At 43.7% G+C, this 18137-nt stretch overlaps 1 protein-coding gene across 12 annotated transcripts in view; it reads left to right on the top strand.

Annotated features, from left to right (window-relative positions):
* Window positions 1–18137, top strand: part of npy2rl (neuropeptide Y receptor Y2, like) — a 112209-nt gene that overhangs the window by 34623 nt on the left and 59449 nt on the right. For all 12 annotated transcript variants that reach the window (XR_007031812.1, XR_007031815.1, XR_007031814.1 and 9 more), the window contains one exon: window positions 13945–14061. The gene's annotated coding sequence lies outside the window, so the exon portion shown is untranslated. The remainder of the gene's footprint in view (window positions 1–13944; window positions 14062–18137) is intronic.

Below are 18137 nucleotides of genomic sequence, written 5' to 3'. Positions count from 1 at the left end.
GATATGTTTTCACCTCCGTCTGTCCGGTTGTTTCACCGATTTTTCGCGGAATAAATTCATGGATGTAGATGAAATATATGACGTCTACGGGTTTGTGAGATTCGCTGCAGCAATCGCTGAATTAACCCCAAATCTGATCCAATTCATAATTTGCTTTGTTGCTTTTACAGTTGTTGCTTTTACATTTTACACATTCTTTCACGTCCCAATCCGTCACTCGCCTTTCATTCCCTCTTTTGATTTCCCTCCATTTTTTTTTTCTTTGCTGGTTTCTGAAAAGCCTCAATTCTTTAAATTTTTAATCCAACTTTTTCGCTCTCCTCGGTGTTTTGCTGTCTCCCGCCATGTTTATTTCAGAGCTTATTTCATTTCCTGGATGTCCTATCTGTGTGCTAATGGAACCTAAATTTGCCTGTGTGTGTGTGTGTGGGTGTGTGTGTGTGTGTGTGTGTTGATTCCATCCTTAGTGGGAAGCGGCAAAACAAAGCGTGGTCATCACCCCAATTTTGGAAGTATTTCTAACTTAATAACAATATATTTGAGCTTCCGATGCATTAACTTTTTTTTGTGTACACTTATGTAAACCATTGCACTCCCTGATGCAGAGCGTACATATTTAATTCAGGAACCGAGTAACACGACGCTGTATGGAGAATATCTTTTTAATGAATGCCCTTTTCATTTTGGGGCGTCTGCACTTGTTCCCAGAGGACAACCTATAGAGTTTGAAAAGAAAAAAAAATTGAAAATGCTGAGCCGTATCTCCAGCAGCTGTCCCTTTGCCAGTAAACTTGTTTTTGCCAAGCCAAATTTAAATCAACTTTATAAAGTCTCTACCTACCACAGTGCTACTCGCCGGCTCCTGGGGAGAAGGTAAATGTTGCGTGATCTTCTTAATTTGTGCCTCCTATCAGGCCTTTGTCACGGAGAGAAGAGCGGTCTCGTTAAAATTTACCCCTTTTCTTGGCATTGTGACATGCTCATCAACCCCGTGTTGGTGGATCAAATAAAGATATGAAGAAACATCATGGTATACAAACAGTGAGGTAGACAGAGGTAGCGACACAGTGGGTCAGAGAGAGAGAGAGTAAGAGGCAGAAACCCGGAGCCTTATTTCCATGGTCGACTATGGGGCCTATAGGAGCCGTTAATCCACAGCAGAGCTGAGGAGGATTCGTGGAGGAAGCTGCATCAGATGTGTGAGAGCGTTGCTTGTTTTTATATCCTGCCGGGGAATTTAAATGGCATCGTCATAACACGGAGGAAGTGAGGAGTGAAAACATTTGTCTTCTCTTTCTTTCAAAAAGAGAATCGGGGTTAATTAATCCTCGGAGAGCGGTGGGACCAAATGAGTTTGAAAGCACATAAGAGATGCAGTTTGCTTTGACCCCAATCATTCTCTAAAAAATATACAAATTCACAGGCAACTCCAATCTCCAAGAAATCTAGTTCCGTCTTCGGGAACTAAAATCTTGATCAGAATTCATTTGGGTTTTCATTTGATTGAGGTTCCTCTTCTCTAACTCAGCTAAGAACGAATCTGAACGTCATTGGATCTTGATGGAACCTGGTCCTGTCTTCGGGGATTAATTGTATCTGAATGAGAACTAGTCCTATGTGAAGGAACCCTAACCCAAACCCTGAAAGGAAATAATCCCCACTCAGTCTTTACGGCAACGAGATCTATCTACAGGAAAGCTTCAGGTTATTGACAGAAACCAGTTCCTTCTTTTGTAACTCATCAGGATCTTGTTGGGAACTTGTCCTGTCGAGTTCTCTATGGTATGTCTTTTTTTATGGAACTCTTGAATCAGCAAGTCTAGTGGTAAACTGGTTTGCAAAGGGAAACAGTCCTGTTTTCCGGAGCTCAACTGTTCTAACTTATCTGGGTGTCACTGTAAACTACAGTAGGACCTTATCTGCAGCTCATCTGTACCGGGACTAGTCCTTGAGCTTGACCAGAGTCGGTACTGTCCTCTGGAACCCACCTGTATTTCCTGGAGAACGGTCCCCGTCAGATGGAACTCATCTGGACCGTCGGAAGAAACCACTTCTGTCTTATGGATCTGTGGCTAACCCTTGGAGTTAATATGGATTCAATAAGAGTTTAGTCCTTTTCTCTGGAACTCATCTAGATCATGGTGAAAACTGTTGCCATGTTCTGGAATTCATCTTTATTACAGAGCAAACTGGTCCTTTGATCCAGCCCTGGAACCCACCTGTATTTTCAGGAGAACGAACCCTGTAAACTGGAACTCATCCAGATCCTACAAAACCCCCCCTACGTCCTGTGAAACTGATCCGTAGCTACGAGGCATCTACTTTTTCTGGAATAACAAAGTTTGCTACATGCCTCTGGAAGTCATCTGGTGGAAAACCGGTTCCATCCTCCGGAACTCATCTCCAAGAAAACTGGTCGTGCCTTTTGAATCTCATCTTTCTCTGCGAGGCCAGATCTCCATGGAAACCAATCTCATTTTATGGAACCTCTGAATGCTTTGGCCTGTCTCCTGGAACTTCTGCGCAGCCACAGGGCAACTACTCGTCTTTTCCAGAATTTTTCTGACTTCCCAACGTGGCTCTCTACGCAGATGTGTCCCGTCGCCTGGAACTCTTCTGGATCTTGATAAGAAATAGTCCTCTCACCCTCATCTCGAATTACCTCTGTCAAATTAAATTAATCATCATTAGAATATTAAATGTGTGCCTACCTTTTAGAACAATGGTGTTTATCCTGGGTTGTGGGTGGTATTTTCTGATTAATTAAATTCAGCACTCTTTCTCCACACAGATACAAATCCATTAACGCTAACCTCATGACATTTGACTCCACTTATCTCTCCTTCATGTACAGGTTGTGATCTTTAGTCAAATTAACAAAAAACCATATACGCAAACACACAAAAAAGGCGTTCATTAGCATTAAACTGACATTGCCCTCATCGGTGGCCTCCGGTTACTTCACTCCCGTACTAATGGCTCTCGGTTTAAGAATGTGTAATAAGCATATTCAGGAAGTGTTAATGGTGCCGTAAGTGCACGAGAAAAAAGTGCAACGTTGGTTCTTTTTCAAGGTTTATCGGCTCCATTATCATGTGATGTTTTGTATCGCAAATATTATTACTACGCACACTTTGACACAAACGCTGCACGTCAAGATTCCACACCACTGTGCGTGTGTGTGTGTGTGTGTGTGTGTGTGTGTGTGTGTGTGGGGTCATGATACTTAGCTGTAAGTGTAGGATGGGATTATGTGCCTGTGGATAATTGGTCCATCACGGCCGGAGCTTAAAGAGATGACAGACAGCAGCTGTGCCGTCCCCTCTCTCTCGTCGGCGATTGCCATCCTTCCTCATCGTTCATCTTCACTTCCCCCAGTTCAGCCGGTCCCCCCCCCATTTATTCCGACTCACACGTTGTCATTTATAATGTACACATCTTCTTCCACATCTAATCACATTCTTCCCACATCTTAATTAACCCCACGTTTTTCACCGTCTCTTCCCCTTTACATTCCCCCACACATTCCTCTATTGCTTCCTCCAACCTGACGTGTCATGTCTGCTTATTGGTTGTTTTTATAAAGAACGCAGACCTCTAGTGGTCGTGTACGCGCTGGACGTCGGGGGTGGACGTACCGTACCGTAGAACCTCCATTAAGCTTGTCCATTTCAATGGATTCTCCTATATTCTGTAAAGTAATCTTGTGCTGATTTTCTTTCCTTCACATGCTCATCAACCCCGTGTTGGTAGATCAAATAGAGATATGAAGAAACATCCTGGAATACAAACAGTGATGTAGACAGAGGTAGCGACACAGTGGGTCAGAGAGAGAGAGTAAGAGGCAGAAACCCGGAGCCTTATTTCCATGGTCGACTATGGGGCCTATAGGAGCCGTTAATCCACAGCAGAGCTGAGGAGGATTCGTGGAGGAAGCTGCTTCAGATGTGTGAGAGCGTTGCTTGTTTTTATATCCTGCCGGGGAATTTAAACTAAATACCCCCACTGACCCGTTGGGGACTCGTGGAACAAGCTTTCTCTGGGTTAAGACTTTAGGGTTCAGGTCACAGTTTGGGTGAAGATTTTAAGTGATGGTCCCAATGCTTAAATATCTCGGCCAAGGACGACGCCATGTTGTGATTTTAATGTCATTTGGAGTCGGAGTCTGAACAGCAGTGATCGTAGAGTGGAGCTGCGCTATCGAGGTCACACCCACATACACTCGCTCAACCAATCGCGAGTCAGTCTCAGCTGTCAACGGTGATGTCTCAGCCCGTTATATAGCATCAAATAACAAATCAGAAACTGATCAGAGCCACGAACACGTGAACAAACATCATTGTGATAAGAACGACCTCACATGACAGAAACATCTACATCTGCTGACGTGGAGGGGGCGGGGCTCGTGACCTCTATACTGCAGCCAGCCACCAGGGGGCGATCCAGATACCAGATTCACTTGTCATGTCGTCTGTCTTGATTTGCAGACTTATTTACAGTCTTTATTTAGAGAGACGCCTCATGAAACAGAAGTGTGACAGATGAATTCTGTCGCTGCCCTTTGAGAAAAACAGCTGCTGAAACAACACACACACACACACACACACGTGAAAGATCCTCTGGCGTCAGGGGACAAGTTGATTTCTAATTTTAGTTTTCTTTTCTGTTGGCAAGAAAACCGTCGATAGCTGGAAGTCAGAAGGGATCAACGTTGTCTACTCGCGAACCACAGCCGCTCTAATACTGTACTTTTATTCCCCTGTATTCACTTTGTCCTACATTAGTTTCAAACTGTGATGCAAAATATGCCGATGTGAAAATCCGACAACCAAAAGAAGAGAATGACCGAAACGGAAAATATCATGTCAATTTTAAGAGAAGAATTGAAAATAACCCATTCATAATCGACAAAGGTTTTATCCATTTTGACATTATGGGTTAATGAGTGTAGATTTATAAAAAATAATCAGTAAAGTTAAAATAATCCACTTAAACTTGCAAAGAGACTAAAATGCTCTATTTCCTTTTCAAGATGAAAAGATTAAACTACACCGCCTCCAGCGTTCGTTCGTTTCTTTCCCTCGATTGATCCTTCTGAATACATTTCTCTTTTGGTCTTGAGATTTATCTCCAGGCCTGATTTCTTCTTTCTTCCCTTCTTTTCTTTTTTTCTCTATTTGAGGTAGAAACAACAACAAGGAGCCTGATACAACTTTACCGTAAAAAATGAGTAAATGAAGCCTTTGATGTAAAAAACAAATAATTACACTGAAGATTTCATTGTTTGTTCAAGACATCATTTGTTCCACAGGGATCAGTCTCATGCCCCTACATCAGTGTGACAGGAACTTTCCTAAAATGACGGGAAAAAAACTTTGGATAAATTTATTTGACGTCCACTTCGATTTGTTTTTGTTGGCTTACGACATATACTGCAGTCGACCACCAGGGGGCGATCCAGATGATTTGGCTCCACTCTGGAGCAGCCGTCATGTCGTCCATATGTATTTACAGTCGGTGGTGAAGTCCAGAAAAAAATGATGGCTGTAAAATGTGGAGCATTATATAAACACAGACAAGATATTTCTGTCCTTTCCTTTGTGCGCACTGTTATCACACTTCACTCCCTCCTCCGTCATAAATAATTTCACCTCGCAGGCAGGAGTGAGGAAAGCCATTAAGCTCCTTGAAGCAAAGAGGAAGTCAATTTAGAGTTTTGCCACCACACGCACACATCATCATACAGTACGTTCAGATAAGGTCGTCTCCAGTGTACACACACAACACAACACCAAGCCTTGATAGAGATGCATGAACGAGGCAGGTTTTGATTGGGTTGAAATGTCACGTCACATCACACACACACGATGTGGTCAGGAACTAAAGCTGCAGGCTCCGACAGTGGACGACAGCTGCAAGATGAGACGCAACACTCGTGTGTCACTTGTGTGTGGACACACGAGAGCAAAAACAGACAACTGCAGCTCACAGTCAATTCAACATGATCGCAAACAGAGGAGAGATGACAAAGGAAATATATCAGCTCAGGGAAACAATGCTGTCAAATTTTGCGCCGACCGCAGGTGACTGGCTTCATTCAAGACTCTCGGCAAAGACAAAAACAGAGAGAGAGAGAGAAATGTTGACAAGAAAGAAAGAAAAATAATAATTCCCAAAGGAAGAATCCACATCAAGCGGAGCACAGAAGGGAAACCAGCCTCTGGCACGATAGAAAAAACAACAACAATATGTTCTTATGTTCAGGCACATAACTGCGCCTCACGGCCCATTTTCAATCCTGGGATAAAATCAGGTTGACATCTTGAACATTTGACACAGTGGCACGGATTCTTCCCTCAGCCCACAAACCCCCCGAGGGAGATTCACATCCTCTGCGAATCTTAATGCTAAAGATGAAGAGGGCTAAACTGCTTTTATTGTGAAAAGGCATTGAGTGTGACACGTTTTAATTCATCACCTGCTGATAGCTGGCGTTCGCGTAGGTGAGATGTGCAATGAGCGGAGCGGGGAACGAACAGCGAGTGTAACACGTTGATGTTCGTTCAAATTGCTATTTAACTCATCTTGTGCTGACCTTTGTGAAGTGCTGGAGCTTAACAAAGTGTCAGAGAAATATTAAAAGAAAAAAGGCTCTGAGGCCTCTGGAGAAAAGCGTGTTGTGTTTCGACCTTCTCTGCTAGCTGGTCCGGGCTCGTGTGTTCAGTGTTTGGTCTTTGGATTATTTTTTAGTTTTGGTTCATGACCCATCCGCTGACATGGAGCGGGCGGGGTTTATGACCTATATTGCAGCCAGCCACCAGGGGGCCATCGTGTCGTCCTATCGCCACATTTCAACCAAAAGAACTTTTAGTTTTAAAGGAACTAAACTCAGGTGGGCTGAGTAGTAGTCTGGTTACAACATGCTGTTCCACTCCAGTCCACCAGGTGGCACTAATATACAGAAATACACGGACCACAGAATTCCTCCGTTCATTCGATTCAATCGTAGGCTTTGTGTGAAAAGGATTAATTCTATGGGCGTTGGCTGTCCGATCAAGTAACACGATAACATTAGCGAACAATGGAGGAGATTCAGATCCAGCTGCTGTCGATCAGAACTCGACCAATCAGGCATATTTGCTAATACAAAGTTTTAATACTCAGAGCATTGAAATTTTGGAAGTAAAACACATTTCCAAAGCACAAAATTTAGTCCCATTTGTTGGAAGCACGTGCCTGCAATGCTTCCTGGTTGCTGGGGATGCAGCTGAAGCTCAGAGAGGACAGGTGGGTGCCGGGTGGAGGCGGAGGCTTTTTGAAAATGCTGTGTGAACTGCAGGAGACGGCGTAGCTTTCAGGTGAGCGGTGTAAGAAGCAGCATCATGAAAACGGAGAAGGGGCATCGGCGGCTTAAGAGCGGCAGAATCCAAAAGGACGGCGTCAGAGAATCCGCCCTCTGAAGCGGTTCTGTGTTACAAAGCCCAAAGTGTCCGTCACTGATACAGACATTAAACTCAGTCAGAGCTCTTGACTCCCTCAGCAGGCGATTTGCCCGCAGCCAACTCAGCTCAATTCACGCCGTCAACCCCTCTGACATTTCCAGTCGCTAAGCAGATTATGGAGACATATCCGTGTATTCAGACTTATTTAACCGGGGCTGAGTTGAGTCTGAGAGCTTTCCTATATTACAGCAGAAGAGAAGAGGGGGCGGTCAGCGCACTGACACATATTTCCTACGCAAACAAAAACCATCAGACTCACTCTGGTTTTCAGCGTCTCGGAAGTGTGAAATGTGTTTTCTCTGACGTTAATCTTCATGAACTGAATATTGTAGTTTGTGAAATATTGATCAGACAAAACAAGACCTTTGAAGAAGTCTGTCTGGGCTCTGGAAACTTGTGGTTGACTATTTTTGATGATTTTGTAGTGAAGGTCACCTCGTCTGTGATTGGCTTTAAACTGAGGTTCAAAGTTCTGCTTAATCAGTTCGGATTAATCAGGTATCTTTTGACACAGGTGACTGTTGGCCACTTTGTTCTTCGGGTTGGTTGGTTTGTCTAGTTTCCTCCGGGGTTACGCAAAAACAACGCACATTTCCACATAAATTAGGTGGAAAGATGAGACAGGTTTGAGAAAGAACCCACAAAGTTCTGGTGTGGATCTGGACAAAGGGGACGCATCTAGGAATTGTTTTTGTTTTTTATTTAACATTGTGCGATTGGACTTTTCCTAACAGATCATTGATAATTGTACAATTATAACTTCCGTCTATATGCAGATGATACTTTCCTTTATTCCTGTGCAGATACTTTCTGTGCAGCTATGATTTAACCTCCTTATGAACACCGTCATAACTTCAAACTGGTCCGACGCTGCAGACAAAAGCGATGTTTTCAAATGTAAAGAAATTTATAATTCGTAGTTTGAAAATCAATTCTGTTGTTAACACAGAGAGAGGATGCTATACTGTAAATATCTAAGGTATTATTGCTAATTTCTCATTTTTTTTCATTTTTAATTTGTACTTATTCCAATTTTTTTCATCGATTTAGCCACGTGTTCATCTGATGCTGTTGGAGTTTTAAATAAATAAATTAGTGCAGCTTGACGAACCCTGACTTTCTCGTACAACTCAACGTTTTCAACGTTCAACCTCTCTGTTGAAAACCGGCGTGACACTGGTGACTCAACCAGTCACTCTGCATTTTCCACCAGCTGCAGCAGAAACACTCAAGGTTGATGGTTGAGGGCGGGATGGGATGGGATTGGAAATATCAAACTGTAAATGTCAAGCTTTGTAGTCGGTGCTGCAGAAAGTCAGATGTCGTTCGGGGCATATGATGCAACTCAGGACGCAAAGCAGTTCAGGTCAGCTGGGTTCACGGGAGAAATCAAATTCACTCCTGAATCACTGACTCATTATAATGATCATTTCTATATTCATTTATTAACTAGGCAAACTGCCTCTCAAGGCTTTTAATTCACTGGAAGATCGGTTCTGCCTCTAGTCAACTCTACTCCGCCTGACACTCGTGCGGTTTAGCTCTTGTCTGCTTTGAAAGAGAGATTACGTCATGTAGGTAGTAAAAAATAAATTAAAAAAATTTGTTAGTGGGGACCAGTCTGAGTTGTAGATGTTCGGACTAAGGACATTTTTGGCAACTGGGAAGGTTGAAACATTTTTGATGACATCGGACAACTTTGAAGAAAACAAATTAAAAAAATGTATTGTTTTTTAGGAACAAGGAACATTCATTATTTATTATTGAACATATTTTTGCTAGAGAGTGACAACAGTCAAAGACATTTTACCACAAACTTTCACATTATGGCAACCGTTGGTTTCTCTGTAACACTGAGCGGTCTGGACCTTGTACTATTAACATTTTTACTATTTAGAATGTATGTTTTGGTTTGGCGCAATAGAACTGAACTGAATTCAATGACAGTGTTTTTTTACTATTACTTTTTGATAAATGGGAAGAGTCAGTGCAGGTTTAACATTCAAATTCATAACCATAGTGTTTGTGTTCTGTGTGTGTGTTGGTTGAGCGATCTTGCTTGCGGCTGTATGTTTGCCTCCCTCTCCCTTATCGCTCCATTTCAGTGTCAAACAACATGAAGCTCTGATAACTGGAAGATTGAGGAGTGATACAGTGAAGGAGAGGAGGAAACGAGCAGAGTGAAAACAGGAGATAATGGAGGAGATGTTCGGGCCCTCGCTCGCTTTTTTCTTTGCACATGGAGATAATTCAATTCAATGGAGAGGAAAAAAAACTGAGACGGTTTCTAAATCGATTGAAACACTTTTTAGATTCGAATCAGATTAATATTTAAATTTGAGACGAGCTGGACACGATTCTCTGCTGGTTTCAGGGCAGCTTGAGATTCTCCACATGATGTACTCACGGTTTTTCCGATGCACAGATGTAATGATCTCCGTGTTTTATATTGGAGAAAAAAACAGGAAGTAGTGCTGCTCTTCATTTCATGTGTTATGAACTTATTGACATAACTATGACCCATAATGTTTTTCTGCTTAGACTCTGTAGTTCGTGTGGCCTCCTGTAATAGCAACCAATGGCTAAAATGGTGGAAACAAACTGAACATATATTCTTTTCCCCCACTTTTGTTGGTTAGTCACAGATTTTCTGTAACTTGGATTATATTCCCCTCAGATTTATTAAGAGTCTGGTTCCCGTTACGTTAACGGATAGCCTCTCATTCTGTACCTGAAGCAGCGTCCAGCGTTCCCTCTCTTTTATCTCTGTGTTTGGTCTCAACCCCCTCCTCCTGAGGGAAACACCAGACTCTTTAGCCGATAAATGCTTCACTGTGACCGTGTCCGTCTGCTCCTTCACTGTGACAACAGAAGAATTACACCCCAATCATTTACTTGCCAACTTTTTTTCCCCCCGTCACTGTGGTAAAAGCAGAGGGGAGAAACGTTTTGCTATCAGCTAATGAATTAATTAGCAGGTCCGCTTTGTTTTGAGTTCTAAGGCTCACCGACAGCTAGCGCGCTTCAAGTGGAGAACAGTGGCAGGATCTCTTCTCCGCTGCGCGTAAAGAAAAGTACAAAGTGTGCAAGAGTCTTTGTGCCGCCGGTGCTCTGATGTTGGGAGTTTTTGGGCCTGAGCATAGAGTGAAACATTAATTAACCAGCAGGCTAACACGCGTGATACAAGGCAGGAAGCTGGGAATAAGACGGAGCGATGGAGGCCCAAAGCATCAATTAATGAAGAGACGGTGAGTAAAGGATGGATGGCGAGTGAAGTGACGATGCAGGATAAAAGATTAATTTCTTCTTTGTTTCCGAGCTCTGACCCGAAGGGAATAGACACAGATTGTTGATGAACATGCACTTGTGCATTGTTGCTAAAACTACTTCACCATTTGTTAAATTTGCAGCGATGATACGCTCCATAAAACGTGTAAACTAGAATAATTGTTTGGCTACAACTGATCAGAAACATGAACACTTGAACACCAGTGTGACAGGAACGACTGAAAATGACAGAAACCATCTTTGATTTTCTTAGTTTGGTTTGGTCCCGTGCGCTGACGTGGATGGGGCGGGGCTCTGGCAGTCAGCCACTAGGGGGCGCCCCGGAGGATTTGGCCTCACTTTAATGTAGCTGTCATGTCGTCCATCTTGATTTACAGTCTGTGGTTTTGTCCTGTTTTCTTCACGTCACACTTATTTACCTCATGCGAACACACGTCCGTATTGTTGAACTTCCTCCGATTGCGAACACTGCACACTACTCATTTTATAAACACACACACACACACACACAGTCGGAGTCGGAGTGTTTAAAGAGATAATCTGTTTGCTGCAGATAAGTAAATGTGGGTCATGAAATGTTCCAGAGGCGCGCTGGATTTGCGGCTCCTCGCTGAGGAGGGGCTGCTCCTTTAAATTGCATTTTTCTGCTCTAACAGGGACCAGAGGTTTAGACGGGAACACACCTCGGTGTCCTCGGGGCGGATGCTTCGTGCGCGGTCAACGAGCGACTCTCACGTTGTATAAGCGCCACATTTTGCCCGTTACACATCCGGCCTCTTCCACTCGGCTATAGATTATTTCTTCTTCTTCATGAATCGGAGCTCCTTTTTCTTCCCCCCTGCGGGATTCACCAAACAGCGAGTCTAACAGGATCAGAACTTTTATCTCCTGCGCTATTAATGCAGAAAAAAAATAATATAATCCAAACCTAAACACTTCAGCTCAGTGTGTCGGTTGCCTCGGATAACAGCCGGAGCTCTGTTTGGATCCAACACGAAGAACCCGGAGGTAGTTAGGCAGCACGTGCGCAACGTTGACTAATCTCAACTGCGCCGCTTTATTCCGTCTCTCCTGGTGGTCGTCGTCGTCGTCAGCGCCCGAGGAAACCGTGGAACGATTTCTGGCTCTTGATTCTGTCGCTGTGATGAACGCGAGCTCAGGAAGTTCAGTTGAACCACCGCCGTCGCTCTCCAAATCCACCCGCAGACGAAGAACACAAGTTCGAGCCCCCATGATGCGGCTCCGGGCATCTTCGGAAAAATAAAGTTACTGCAGCCAGAGTCGAAAAAGTGAACTGCAACAACAAACATCATGAATTGAACAGGACATTATTCAACCAGGGATTTTTGCATTTTTAATTCAATCGATTTAATTTGTTGATGATATGTGTAGTGCTCACCGGGTCTGAATTCACCCTCAGGCTCCATTATGTTTGAAGCGAGCGTTGGATGCGATGAGTCTGGTGGCGTCCAGAGCAGCCGGAGGGGTCGGCGGGGTCACGGCATAACACGCATAACATATGATGCAAACAAATATGGCCACAGATGCCAGAAAAGTTTGTGAAAGACAAATGTTGAGAGGGCGGAAACACGGCAGAGGAGGGGAGAGTGTGTTTTTTTAATAGCCGGAACCAGCAGCGAGTCCATCTGTGGATTAGTGGGTCCAGCAACAGGAGCAGTGGAATGTGAGGCAGCGAGTGAAGGAGGCGGTCACAGATGAACACACACGAGTTTCTCCGACTGCACGCGAAGCAACAATGTGGAGCAAATGGTCCTGGAACAGCAACACGCTGCCTCGTCTTGAGCTTTTCATGCTCTTAGTTTTTTCTTGTTTTCGTGAGTTTGTGTGGTTGTTTCGCTCCTTAACTCCTGATTATTGATTTTGCAACCCGCCGCTCGATACCAGTTTAAACATTTGAACATTTTTGCACTCAACACAAACCTGCATTGTTGTTAAATTATTTTGCGATGCCTCTCGAGTTTCTGTTTTTAAAACGTGTAGTTCTGACTCTTTGGTTTTGCTTTTACAAAAATTGTTTCAACAGAACAGCCCCGTGAAGAGCCTCATCTGTTGCCACGCCGACCGGTGCGGTGTCAGGACCTGATGTCTATGAGTGTTGCTCGACTGAATTCTCGGACAGTTGGGCCTTTGGCCGGACGGAGAAAACTGTCAATTAATTAATGAAGGGTCGTTGAAGTACACATGTACTTGGTGACGGCGTCGCGGACGATGTCCTCTGAACAGACTCTGTCGTCCTACTTTGTTTTCTCCAGAGCTCAAGGCCAGATCGTTGTTTTCTCTCCGAGCCGCTAAAGGCCGTTACGTAAGAGCGAGTGTGGCAACGCGTACAAGTAGGACACACACAGCCAGCGCTTTCAAATGGAAAATAAAGCCCCAATACATATGTGAATGCACACACACACACACACACTCAGAAATAAACAGCATGTGCAGCGTTGAAAAACAAGCAGATGGCAGTTTTACCGGGGGTTTTTTCATTGTCAGCATGAAGAAAGCGCGGCGGCGACACTGAGTGATGCAAAGCCTCACAGGAGGTAAAGTGAAACCAATGTGTGTGCACGATATAAATATGTGCTCGGGCGCAGCGGCTCGTTTCCGACTGCCTCTTCCCTCGTGAGTAACGAGCAGAAAGTGACACACGCTGCACAAACGCACACTCCTCGGCGATGTGAGCGGCCGCTCTGACGTTCTCTTCTTCTTCTTCTTCTCTTCTTCATCCTCATCCTCCTGGCCTCTCTTCTCCAGATACTGTTTTGAACTTCATCTCATTCGTCTTCTTCCACGTCCTCTTTGCTTCTTTGTCCTATCTTCTCCGGTGGCCAAAAAGAAAAACTGTGCCCTGCAGACGCTCCTCGATTCATCATCGACTTGTTCAACAATAGAGAGAGAAAAAAGAAGAAGAGAAGAAGCGTCTGCCGCTGTGTAACTGTCAATAGTGGAAATTGCTAGATTCAGATGTGTAAAATGAGTCTAAATCAATTTTTCTCTCTTAGTTCACATTGATCAGCTAAGTGTCCAATCGTATCTATTTGTCTCCAGTCTGCGTCTATTTAATCTTTTTCTATAAACTCTTTCGCCAGGGAGGTTATGTTTTCATCCCTGTCCTTCCATCTGTATGTTTGTCTGTCAGCAGGATTTACACAAAAAACCCACTGAACGGATTTCCATGAAATCGGTGGAAGGATGCGACACCAAGAAAGAATCGGTTCGATGTTCTGGACAAAGAGGCAGATCCAGGAATTCTTCCTAGGTACATGGAACAAAAATCTGGCATATAGAGGGTAATGATAATGACATAAAGTAAGTGTGTCTCTTTTTGGTTCTTCCACAATGGATATTAGGACTTGATTGAATTTAAGGGGTCAAATATCAACCCACTGTGACGTCACCCATTTGGTTTGCGAGCTGCAATTTTGGCATTTTGTCGAGCGCCATCTTGTTTTGTTTCGACCTGACGTAGCCACATACTGAGGAGCGGGGGTGGGTTACAACACCTGCACCCATACCCCGCACTAGATGTCAAGCACACGGTATCCACGCCGCCAAACATGGACCATAATGTACAAAAAGAACACCAGGCTGTTATTGAAGAAGACTTGAAACTAGAGATTGAACCATAAACTCCTCAGGAAAATGTTTTACTGACGCTATAAATCAGCTGAGAAGTTAGGACTCATAGACTTCTATAGAAACAACCTTCACAAACAAACTTCACTTTCCAGGATCCGGAGTCTGTTCATTTTTTTTAAACAGTCTGCACTCCGGTGCAGCGACAACTCTCATCACTTTTGATAATTGATGTGTTGCCTGCGCATCCCGACAAATTGCGCTGAGCTGCACCTCATTCGAAGACGTGTCACTTATTTCCACCTTCGGACCTGATGAGCAGCAGCAGCACACGCTGCAGGATCAGCCGGCCGTGCAATCGCTCCTCGCTGACTCGCCCGAGCGTTCAGAAGCAGATCGGGTGGAAGCCTGAATAATCTTCTGCCATACGCTCAAATTTGTGCAGGAGTAGAGAAGATGATCTGCACCCCGGCGCCGACGAATGAGCGTCATTAATCGTGCTTTTGTGAAGCAGCTGCCGCCGTGGAGTCGGTGTCCCTGAGCCGCTCGGTGTTCCGCTGTGGAACGGTGTGTTGTCGCTGTTGTCGTCGTGGTTTGTTGCCCAAAGGCCTGAAATTCAATTATTTCATTTTACCTGGCGTTTCCCATAAACAGGGCGATCGTGCATATTGCAAACTTTGCATTTGTCCCCTCCGTTGTGGAACTTTGAGGGTTTTTACTTTCCCGACCGAAGCGTAAACACGGTCAGAAGCCGCCTCTCTGCTCGATGGGTCCGCGTCCGGGGCTGCTTGACTTCTTCTGACCTGCATATTCATCCGCACACGCGGCGTTGTTCACGCGTGTGATGCGGAATTTCACCTCAGTCATCCGAGGAGAAAAAAAGTCAAAAAGCTGAAATGATTCCACGAACCACAGGACCACGGGTCGGTTCACTCCCACGATTGACTGGAAGCGAAGTAAAGAGACGAGGGAACGGGGAGAGGCGGAGGACGTCTGCCTCTGCTTGACTTCCTGTCTGTCATCATTTCCTGTTTCATTTTGAAATGATTTACACTAATGTGTCCGTTACGGTTTTTACTTCCGCTCTTTGTCCTTTTTGTTTTTCTGCTCCAGCTGTTTCTCATTGTTCAGTCAGTCCTGGTGTGAATAAGTTTGTCACAACCTGGTTCCTCCTGTTTTGCTTTTTGGATTTGACACCGACAGCTGGACCGGTTTGCCTGTTTGGACTCTGGTCTTTCTCTGTTTCTTGGCCCCCTTCGTTCACACATCAGGCGTCTGCGTTTGGGCCCAATCCCTCATAGCAGTCGAGTTCCAACACCGTTAACAAAGAAAGAGGCTTGTTTTCAGATGGGGAGTGGGTTGGGGGGGTTGATAATGGGAATGGGAGGATAGGACAAGGAATGATGGAGCCGAGAGAGAAAAGTGCGGAATATGTTTTAAAAAGTTAGAGAGGAGGGGTAAAAAATACGAGCGATGACTTGGGGTACAATCCCCCATCATGCTCTCTGTTTTAATGCAGCAGACAGTGTAGGAGATGAAACTTTAATGCTCTCACTGGGAATATTCATCCTGGATCTGTCAGGAGCGCCAGCGTTTTATTTATTTTTTATCTTCTGGATAAAGTTAAATTGATTCATTGATCACTCTTCTCATCTATTTATTATTATAGAAAGGATCAATGGTCACATAGTGACAAAAGCTGTTTTAAAAAGAGATATATCGTTTCTATATTTTAATTGAACAGTATTTTGTTTCCAAAAGCGCAGGTTGAACTGTAAGGTTGTTGTTTCATAGAAACAAAAAATCTAGAGGAAATGTAATGTCTACAACAGAGGAATTAATAATCAGGATACAGGCAGATGCATTTTCATATGCTGACCAAAGAGTGTTGGAATATTGCAAGATTTAATGTATAGAAACGGAACAGAAAAATGCAAATGCCTTTATTAATATGGCTAATGCATGATGCTAATGCAAATACTTAATTTACTTTATAAATATGTATGAATATATATATATATATATATATATATATATATTTAATAAAACAAGATAAATGTTATCCTGTCTTTGAAAATAAGAGAATGTCGCTATGTAATATCAGCTAATATCCCCACATGCATCTCTGGATATGGCCACTAGGGGTTTTTACTCCCTAATACTAGTATGTGATGATAAGTCATTTGTAAACAGGAACGAACCATTTTTAGTTGGTTTCACTGTAAAAAATTAAATCGAAGCACGTCCCCGCCCTTGTAGTAGTTTTTCCTGGCGCTTCTCCGGAGTTCTGCAGCGGAACAGCTGCCGCGTGTCGTCTTCGTTCACCGTCTCGTGATCTGTCCTCTGTTTCAGTCCGTCACTGTGATTAATGGTAACACAAACATAGTTTGACGTACACTAATGAGACACAAAAAAAACAAACAAACCCTCAGAGGAAATGAACCAAAAAGAAAAATCACATCAAATAAGTGAATGTTTAAATGATGAGGCGGAGCCGAGTGGGACACAGTTTGGTACCTGGTGTCGGCGGTGAGTTCTGCTGTCTCAGCAGAATATGTGACATTGAGTCGGGGGGTTGTCGTGGTAAATATTAATATGAGATTTAATCCGTCACCCGCTCTGTATTCCCGGAGTCGTCTCGCACTAAACATTCTCACAGCCCCAGAGAGAAACTTTCACTCTCACCCAGAAACTCATTAGTGAACATGATCGGCGAACAATCTGTGGCATTGAATGCCAAATGTTATACTGTCGTGTATTTCTATAAACGATTCTCAAACCTCCCAGTTATCCACTTCCCCCCGGACGTTTTTATTGTTTAGTGTCCGTGTCGCCGGCGCCTACGCTGACATCAGCGCTGCTCGTGTTAATGTTAACTGTGTACCAACATACATATAAATTTCTCAGGCGGTCAGAGTTGATATTTCACAGCCCGGCTCCTGGCTGTTCCCGGCGACGACGACGACGATTTGCGCGGGAGGAAAGTAAAAACCTCATTAACTCAGTTTAAGATGGATGTTTGTAAATGCTCAGCATGTTGTGACCTTCTCTCCATCTCAGAGGGTGAAGAGAAATTAAAAGACAACAAGATTATGAGACTCCACTCCACTAAAAACCCCAGAGAGCTCAAATAGTCGCTACACATCAGAACGCACATTCAAGTGTGTGAGTTCAAAATAAACAACCATATTATGGAAGATTAATTACAAGTCCAGTGGATTCTGATAGTTTGACATTTTGGAAAATGAACTTGAGTCACTTTCATGCTGATGAAAGTATTGATGAAAACAACACTCATATCTGAGCAGCAGCCAGCTAACTGAGCTCATAGCAAAGTTTGGCACACAGCCAGGCTCCTTTCCCAAAAAGCCATACCACCACAAAGAGACACAACAACTGCAAAGAGACATAGAAGAACAACAGCAAGAGATGTAAAACAGCAAAACAGACACATAATGATGCAAAACCACCACAGAGAGTTAAAAAACAGACACATAATGATACAAAACATTCACACAAAATATAAATCCTGCATTTTTTTCATCATTTGATGTGGTTTACCTTGTTCTTACAGACGCTGCGTCACATCCCTTCACATCTCCATGAAAATGCGAGTCACCTCCTCTGTGGTTGTTATCAACTCCCATCCTTCAACAACTTCTGCGTCCCAACGAGTTTCACGATCCATTTGTCTGCCGCCATATCTCGAAAAAAAGCCTAACGCTAGGTTTTAGCTGAGCAGGAAACAGTAGCAAACAC

Source organism: Scophthalmus maximus, chromosome 12 (genome assembly GCF_022379125.1).
Source record: "Scophthalmus maximus strain ysfricsl-2021 chromosome 12, ASM2237912v1, whole genome shotgun sequence".
Lineage (NCBI taxonomy): Eukaryota > Metazoa > Chordata > Actinopteri > Pleuronectiformes > Scophthalmidae > Scophthalmus > Scophthalmus maximus.
This window is presented reverse-complemented; position numbering and strand designations above follow the sequence as displayed.